We start from the raw sequence: 9,320 nt of genomic DNA, 5'->3' as shown, positions 1-9,320 counted from the left end.
AATATTTTTTACGGGAATAACAATTAGAACACCATACAATGATAAATAAAAATTTCTTTAAAGAACAAAAAGAGTATAAATTTATATCCTATTTACTTTATGATGATCTTAAACAATTCAGAACCACATTAAATTTTAGAAATTTACTGGATAGCACAATAGTTAATTAGGTAAAATTTTAGTTTTTTGACATATAATGAATAAGTTATCAGAAAATATATTATCCTAATAAATTAAGACAAGAAAATATTATTAAATAAATCTTTCCATAGATAATCTACTACTTAATTGCATGACTAAATTTCACAAACTGTGTGGGGTAAAGATTAACAATTATTTTTGGAATTTTTTGTTATAATTTAATATTTCCGTAGATAATCCATTAGGTATTTTTTTTTTTTGTTGATTGATTATAAAAGTATTAAAAAAGTTTAAATGTTTTCCTATCACTTTTGTTTAAGTATTTTAATTTAAATTATTTATTGAATAATTTTTTCATCGATAATAATTTTTTTATAGTACTTCCATTATTACTTTAAATTTTTTCAATATAATAATATTTCACGTACTCCAAAGATTCAATTTTATTTAATATGTGATTATAGTTGACCAATATAAAAGAAAAAAAAACATATATAATAGTAATATGTTTCTATAATCTAATAAGAGTAATAATTCTAATCTAATACAATTGAATATTTTATCCATTTTCAAATTAAATTAATTCATCATGTATTTCTATTTAAAAATTGCATCATCACTTAGTTATATTCATAATCAATAAGTTTTATCAAAAAGCTAGTATTTATAAACCGTGCCTAGCATGAAAATTTATCTAATACTTCTATACTAAATAGGCATATTATTATGACAGGTATATGTTAAAACTATATATATTTTTCATGCCGAAAATCAAAAAGATAAGACAGATAAATATTCCACAAGAATAGCAAATATTAATTTATTTCCATTTCTATTAAGTAAGATATGCATAAAGACTTATATAAAAATATCATCACTTATAAATATGTATAATATACTTCTACTTAGATACAATATATATCATATATTCACGACAAATACATACTCCCTTTTATTTAAATCAATTATCTCAATAGTTCATCCACTAATTTTAGGAAAACGAGAAAGAGATCATATGAAAAAAGTGAGTAAGGAAAAATGTGATAAATTCAAAAAAAGTAATCAAATAATAAAATGAGATATTTGATGTAAACATATCAAAATAAAATATGAGAAAATATCATACAAAACAATTCTATTTATTTATAAAAATTTTATTCACAAAATTAGATAGACGTGGCAAAATCTAAGGTTTAATAATATATATATATATATATATATATATATATATATATATATATATATATATATATATATATATAGTTTAACCTGACCCATAACAATAATAAGAAAAGGACTACATATATGGAGATATGTCTGAATTTGCTGGCTATTGAAGCATCGCGTGATCAATTTAATCATAAAATCGTTATGCGTATAAATTAATAGTCATGTGATCGATGGTCATAGATTGACCGGACAAACATATTTGATTTGATTATTCAGGTCATGTATAAACTATAAAGGGTTACTTAGAGCCTCTTGAGGTAAATCTAATTTGTTTAGTAAATTGACTTGAAAATTACAATCATTATATGATTTGTAATATATTATGTCAATCAAATTTCTAGCCATTTAATTTATTTATATTAGCTACTTTTGTTAAAAAATTATCTTTTAATTACTCGATTGAAAAACAAAAAATTTATTTCTAATAATATGTATTTATTGGAATATTTAACAATTTGTACGTTCATATATATAAAACTTTAAGACATATCAAAAGGTTTTTTGAGGTGTTTCTTAAGCCTTTGTTTTTTACTTTTAGTTCATGAGTTATTTGTTTTGTAACTATTATAAATTTTAATAAATTAAGAAGTTGTATAAATGAATGTAACTTGCTTAACTAAATGTTATACAAAAGTTTAAAATTTTGACCTTAATCTATCAAATAAATAGATTAAATTGTCGACCCCTTCACTTAATTGGTTCAAACTCTCAATTCAAATTAACTTATTTTAAATTTTAAATTAGGTATAGATCAAATTAGCAGATCAAATTAACTTTTATCGAATATAGTCGTTGTTTCGGTAATGAAACGAGGAAGTGGAAGACACTTAAGATACCACAAGTGGAAGTGTTATCGGGAGCAGCGATTCGTAGGAGGATGCAACCTGAATTCCTGAGACACAACACGTTAGCCTTGTCCGGGGGTGATCTCTCGGAAAACCCCTCCGACGCTCAAGTCAGAACGTAAATCGGAAATTAATGAATGAACGATTGTAGAATGAATGCAAGAGGAAATGTCGGGATTGAGATTGCTAGTGTTAGTGTTTGGGTAGGCTAAGGAAGTAATGTAAGCAAGGATACTAGGAAAGCTATTTTTTTAGATGATCCTCCCTCCTTGATGGTAGCCCCTATTTATAATGGTGAGGAAGGGAAGTTGTATCTGAGAAGAAGTGAACTATCATGGGAGTAGTGGGAGTAATGGGAGGTGGACTGGTCATGGGAAGAATGGACAATTATTCATCTTGAAACAAGGAGAGCCATACATTGTGGGAAAGTGGGGAGTTAGGGTTTTTTAGAGGTAACTGGCCCATGGGCCATTCAAGGAAAATGGTAATTCCAGAAAAAGCCCATTGACCGAAAGTCAAGGTCAACTGAAAAGGTCAAAGGGTATTTTAGTAATATGATGCTAATTATTAAATAAATAAATTAATTGAATAAACGATACCATGACATTTAGCCCCACGCATGAGGATGATGTGAGGGGAGAGCCCCAACAACCGGAAACATCTTCCTTTATGCGGAAAAACACGTGCCCGTCGGAGTTGATTTAGTGATGGAACACGATCGTAGAGAACATTCGAAAGCCCCATGCGGATGAACACATATCCAATCTGGCGAATCTTCTAACGGCTCGTGAAAATTGAGCTTGTAAGCTTTGAATCGACTGTTCATATGTCAAGTTCTGAGTTGTGACGAAGAAGATACGACCTTTTCAAAATAATCGTGTAAAAACGAACAAAGCCGCGGCTTGTAACGTGCCGCGGAGTAGCCCCAGGCGTATTATACCGCAGTAGCAAAATCGTAAATGCGAGGGCTTGATTCCACGACGTCCCATACAACGTGCTGCATACTTAGAATATTTTTCAAGTTTTGACCCACAAAAGGGGGGTCCGACTTATCGACTTAGCGACCAACACAAAATCTTCCTGACATCCCGACATATTTCGTACGTAGAACCGCGGCCTATAACATGCCGTAGGGTAATTGGAGTCCCGATCCTGGCTCCCGCTTCATTGATGCTACGGAAATCCCCTATACTTCTCTGTTGAGCTGAAATTACGGGAAACTAACAAGGGCATGATTATTTCTCGGAGAACATCCGCGCCTTTGGCTTAACTATGACGCGAACTAAGAGTCCGCGTCTTCAATTCACACGTTCATCATGAAAATTCTCCCATACTTAGAATTTTTCAAAAATGGTAAGGGGTACCAGAGGGTCCGACTTTTCGATCATACGGTAATATTTCACACTTGGAATATTTTGGAAATGATAAAGACCACCTGGGGGTCCGACTTATGGACCATACGGACAAACTCGACATTGCGGAAAAGTAAAAATGTTCCCAATACCTAGTCATGGCAAGCCCCTTGTTCTTCCATGATACGGAATGAGCACCGTATTCCGTGTCTTCAATCGCACGGACATACAAGAGATCTTCTATACTTAGAATTTTTCACCTGGACTAGGGCCATCTATGGGTCCGACTTGTCGACTTCACGGAAGAACATACCCCTTGCTCTTCTATGACGCGGAATCAGTATGAAGGCCCGTGTCTTTGATCGTACGGAAGTATGGGAATTCACTTGTACTTAGAATTTTTACACCATTGACTGAATGTACCAGTGAGTCCGACTTATCGATCCTACGGACTTCCTTTGCACTTGTTTCATTCATGCTTTACTCAGGCGGCGGTTTTACAGCGAAGGTGACGCGGCATAACATCCGCCTTATCGATAAGTCGGACGGCAGGGGCTAAATGTGCAATTTTTCATACTTAAGAGTAATTTTCGTTTCTAGGGGTGCAGTTCAGGGTCCGACTTGTTGACTTCCTGGACACGTTTAAGCGCTAAAAGACTTAGAATAATTTTTCATATTCTCCCTCTCCCTGGGGGTCCGACTTATGGACCTGACGACTGTATGAGAGTTTGGTAACTGGTTACTTAGAGAATTTTATGAGGTTTCACCTCTCATTGGGGGTCCGACTTTTCGACCTCCCATCTATAGTTAAGGACTGACACTTAGAAAGATTTTGCAACATGTCCCTTTTATTGAGGGTCCGACTAGTAGACCTCACGGATATTGCTAAAACACTTAGAAAAGATCTTCGATGACTTCCCCTAACTGGGAGACCGACTTATCGACTTCCCAGCTTTCGTTTTGGGATTCCATTTTTGTTTAATGAGGGTTCAAGTCCCAAGTAAGGCATTTATTGCTGCAATAAATAGGGTGGTTGGAACAGTTCCTCTCATCTAATCTTCACTAACTCCCTCAAATCTTCAAATCGCTAGAAAGAGAAAGTAGAGAGAGACGCTCTGACAATCTTCATCCCTCCTTCAAACTTTTGACAAATTCTCGAAGATCTTCAAGGTTTCTGACAGATCTTCATCAAGTTTCTGACAAATCTTCAAATTCTCTTCAAGGTATTCAAACTTTTCCTCAAATTTTCAAATTTCTTCAAGTTATTCTTCAAATTGTTCTTCATGTTCTTGAATGTTTAAAGGTTTTGAATTAGTTTTATGAAATTGTCCATTATTCTTTACAAGTTTCGCCTACTATTTTACGAATATTATTAATATGGATGTCGCGGCTACTCATGATACATTAGCTAACTTGGACATTAACATTGCTAACCCGACGGAAATTCCCTTGGTAGTATGTAGACGCTTTAATAAAGAGGGGTTGCTAATGAATGATTCGGACGATAGTAGTTCGGTGAGAATAACCCCTCATTGTGAATCAATAAAGGCCGGGGATGAGTCATCTGTCTCCCCTGTGTATACGCCGGAGAAAATGAAAACTGCTCCTTGGGAAGTGAGCATTGCTTTCTTCCCGAATTACTTGCCGCGAATAAATCCTGACCTGGAAGGGTTACTGTATGTAGATATGGAAAACGTTGAAGTATCAACCGAGTCATCAGGAAGGGAAAGCGCGGCGCCGGTCCCTCCTCCATTTTACATTCCAAACGGCGGGCCCCTTAATTACTTCATAGATTTACAAACCAAAAGGGATTTGGAAAGTCGACGGGAAGCCATCTCTCAGAAGTGGGGTCTAAAAGAAGACATCAACATTATTTCACCGGGGAATTATGATACTGTTAGATTTCCCCCTCCACACTGTATAGCCGTATATTTTCCTTCATTCGAATTAGGACTTAGATTTCCTCTCCACCCTTTTTTCCGAGAGGTGCTGGATTTTTTGAACCTTTTTGTGCCCGAGTTATACCCCAACGCTTGGGGTTGTATGGTGGCATTTTTGATTCTTTGTAAAGTTTTGGCCGTGCCACCGACGCTCACAGCATTTAGGTATATATTTAGAGCCCGGTTATGTAATTCCCAATTACATGGCTGTGGTTGGATAACCTTTACCCATCGTCGTGGACTGAAGATAGTCCACGACCTCCTCGACAACCAGAAGGGATATAGGACCAAGTTTGCCTATTTGTACAACTCAAGGGGATGGAACATCAAGACATCCTTCGACATCAAACCCAACCTTTCGGGTTTCAATAATGGGATCCCGCAATGTTCCTTTGACGACGCGGTGGTCATAGAATACGCGAAGATGGACGTTCAGTTGGGGAGGAAACCTATGAACGTTCAGTTGGGGACGTTCAGTACCATGACAGTCGTAAATTCTCAAAAGATCTTGCATGCTACTGAGTTGGGCTTCGGAAAAGATTCTCAAAAACCAATTCGGCCCTCCTAAATTATGCAGGTTGTACATGGCGTTTTAAAGAATAATCTGACTTACTTAAAGACTGGCTAAATAGCAAAACCAAACCGAATAAATCCAGCAGTTATCCTGACTTAAGGACTCAATTTTAGACTAAATCTGATTTAGTCATCAAATAATTAATTGTTCCACATTCGAACAACCAAGTTAATAAATTGTTTTTTCCCCACAAGTCATGATTTTGCGTGGAAATACTAAGTTTATGAATATAAATTGTCCATTATTGCAACTTGCAAGTATTTTGGTTGGATCAAGTAATCTTGTCCGTGGGGATGCTTTTGCTTCCTAAGTCATGAATGAGCTTGTGGTTTGCCATTTTAAACATTTTACATCAATAAATAAAAACAATAATGCATTTAATGTTGTGCTTGGGTCACTCGCATGAAAGTGAAACAACACTAAATTTAATTAGTAAATCTTGTAAATTAACATAGTCCACGTAAAAACAATATACACAAAGTAAATCTAATAAACAGTGAGTTAGAAAATATGTTTAAGAAAATAGTAAAAATGGGGTATCAAGTTGTGAATGAAAAATTAAATAATTATACATAGTCAACATAATATAAATTATTTTCATATTAAATTTTTATAAGGTTTTTTCACATAAAATTAATGTACTCTTCCTGTCGTTTCTAAGAGATTGCACCACTTAAATTGGGACAAGTATTAAGTATTTTATATTGACCACTAAAAAAGTGTTTGGTAGAAGAGGTGAAAATTTAATAAAAATGGAATATGTTACGATAGGTGAAGGCATTGTTAAGTGTAATTTTTAATTATTGTTTGGTAAAAAGAGAGTTAAAGGAATGGACAAAAAGAGGACAAGTACATCATCGTTATCGTATTCTCAATACGATACTTTCTTCAACGATTACATAACAACTCTCCCACAATCGCTATAATTCTAGTCAAAGTCGTCTTGAAAAATTTGGAATTTCTGTGTAAGATTTTTGTTTTGCTCTTTATTTATAGTAAATATATTTATTTTATTAATAAATTTAATATTTTTTATATTAATTTTATTATATACGAGAGAAAGAGGTGGTCATATACAGTCGTCTTGCACAACCTTAAAGAGTAAAGACCCCCTTGACTAAAAAAAGTTTGATAGTAGAAATAGAAAGAAGAAGTAATTTCAGTTGCCAATGTTACCGGTGGTAGAGTGCTGGTAATGAAGTAATGATTGGTTACCTATACTTAATGGATATCGTTACTAATGACGGACCTAAACAAAATTAAATGATTTTAATAATATTTTATGAAAATATGCTTAATAAATGAGATTTAAACCCTTGTCAATATTGTCATATAACAAAGTTTTTGTCACTTTAACTAGTATATATATATATATATATATATATATATATATATATATATATATATATATGTATATATATATATATATATATATATATATATATATATATGTATATATATATATATATATATATGTATATATATATATATATATATATATATATATATATATATATATATATATATACATATATATATGTATATATATGTATATATATATATATATATATATATATATATATATATATATATATATATACATATATATATGTATATATATGTATATATATGTATATATATATATATGTATATATATATATATATATATATGTATATATATATATATATATATATATATATATATATATATATATATATATATATATATATATATATATATGTATATATATATATATATATATATATATATGTATATATATATATATATATATATATATATGTATATATATATATATATATATATATATATATATATAGAGGTATATGGTTAAGAAAATAAATAAAAGTTCACTAAAATGATCATAATTTCAATAATAGTTATATTATAGATACAATTTACTTTATTAAGATAATTAAAAATAGTTAGAATTTCAATTTCATGAATCTAATAGAATGTTTATTAAGAAATAATTAAAATTTTATATTCTAATTAGCCAAAAAAGAAGAAAAATAAAATATTTAACATCAAACCTACTAGAAAGACATCTTAAATGGTATGTTACTTTCCACATTATGTCTGACATATTTAATTTAATCATTTTCTACATTAAAATGAGAAAATTATATATTGCGCGGGGATTATTTAATATAAAATAAAATAAAATTATTATAAAAATAAAAGAACAAATTAAAATACTAGTATAAAATATTGTTTTTTTTGGAGACAGGGAATAATGCGCATGTGACTATGGGAGCTGAGGGATCTTTGTCATTACTTGAAATATTAAATGCATTTGCCGTCGTATTGAAAAATTAGCTTTTGCATTCAATACACGTGCTTCCCATTTTTTTTAAAACAAAATAACTTCTTTAACTTGTAAAGTCATTTATACTTTTAAAGGAAAAAATATGTAAAATTGAAATTTATTAAGATATATTTGAAAACAATGATCTAATTTAAAATTTTAAATAAACTCAAATTTATTACGTAGAAAGTTAAAAATTTTGAATTTTAAATTTATCTTCGTTATTATTTCGATATTAGAATTTTAGTTGAGAACTTTTTTAAAGAAAAGTTAGAGAAATTGAATTGAGTGAGTTAAAAGCAATATAGAGCTCATAATAAAATGTAATTAATGTTGAATTTGAGTTAGTGTTATCATATTTAAGTTGAATATTTATAGTGCTTTGAATTAAATTATGTGATTGATTGAACGTTTGAAACCATTTATTTTGTCTTTTTTTTTTAATTTATTTATGTATTGGATTGTTTTTTTAGGTTGGTCTCATGGTGAAACGGTCTCATATAAGATGTATTGGCGGCTATAATTATTGTCATTTTTTTATCTAGATTTTAAATGATTTTTTGCATTGTAGAAGTTATGAAATATCCATTATTTTGTGGATGAAATGGATTATATTAAAAAAAAAATGAATGATATGGTTAGATATGAAGGTGATCAATTATGGCCTATATTGACTACTATTGATATAGCATGTGGTTTTTGTGGATTGTGTTAATTTAATAAAGATAATATTACTTCTTATCATTTTCAATTATGTCCTATATTGACAACTATTAATATAACATATTGTACTTGTGTGCATTGTGTGAATTCAATAACAATAATACTACATTGTATTATATATAATTACGGCCTACATTGACAACTGTTGATATAACATATTGTGATTTTGTGCAATATGTCAATTCAGT

The sequence above is a fragment of the Amaranthus tricolor genome, chromosome 1 (assembly GCF_026212465.1).
Source record: "Amaranthus tricolor cultivar Red isolate AtriRed21 chromosome 1, ASM2621246v1, whole genome shotgun sequence".
Lineage (NCBI taxonomy): Eukaryota > Viridiplantae > Streptophyta > Magnoliopsida > Caryophyllales > Amaranthaceae > Amaranthus > Amaranthus tricolor.
The sequence above is the reverse complement of the archived record's forward strand: the minus strand, read 5'-3'. Positions refer to the sequence as shown.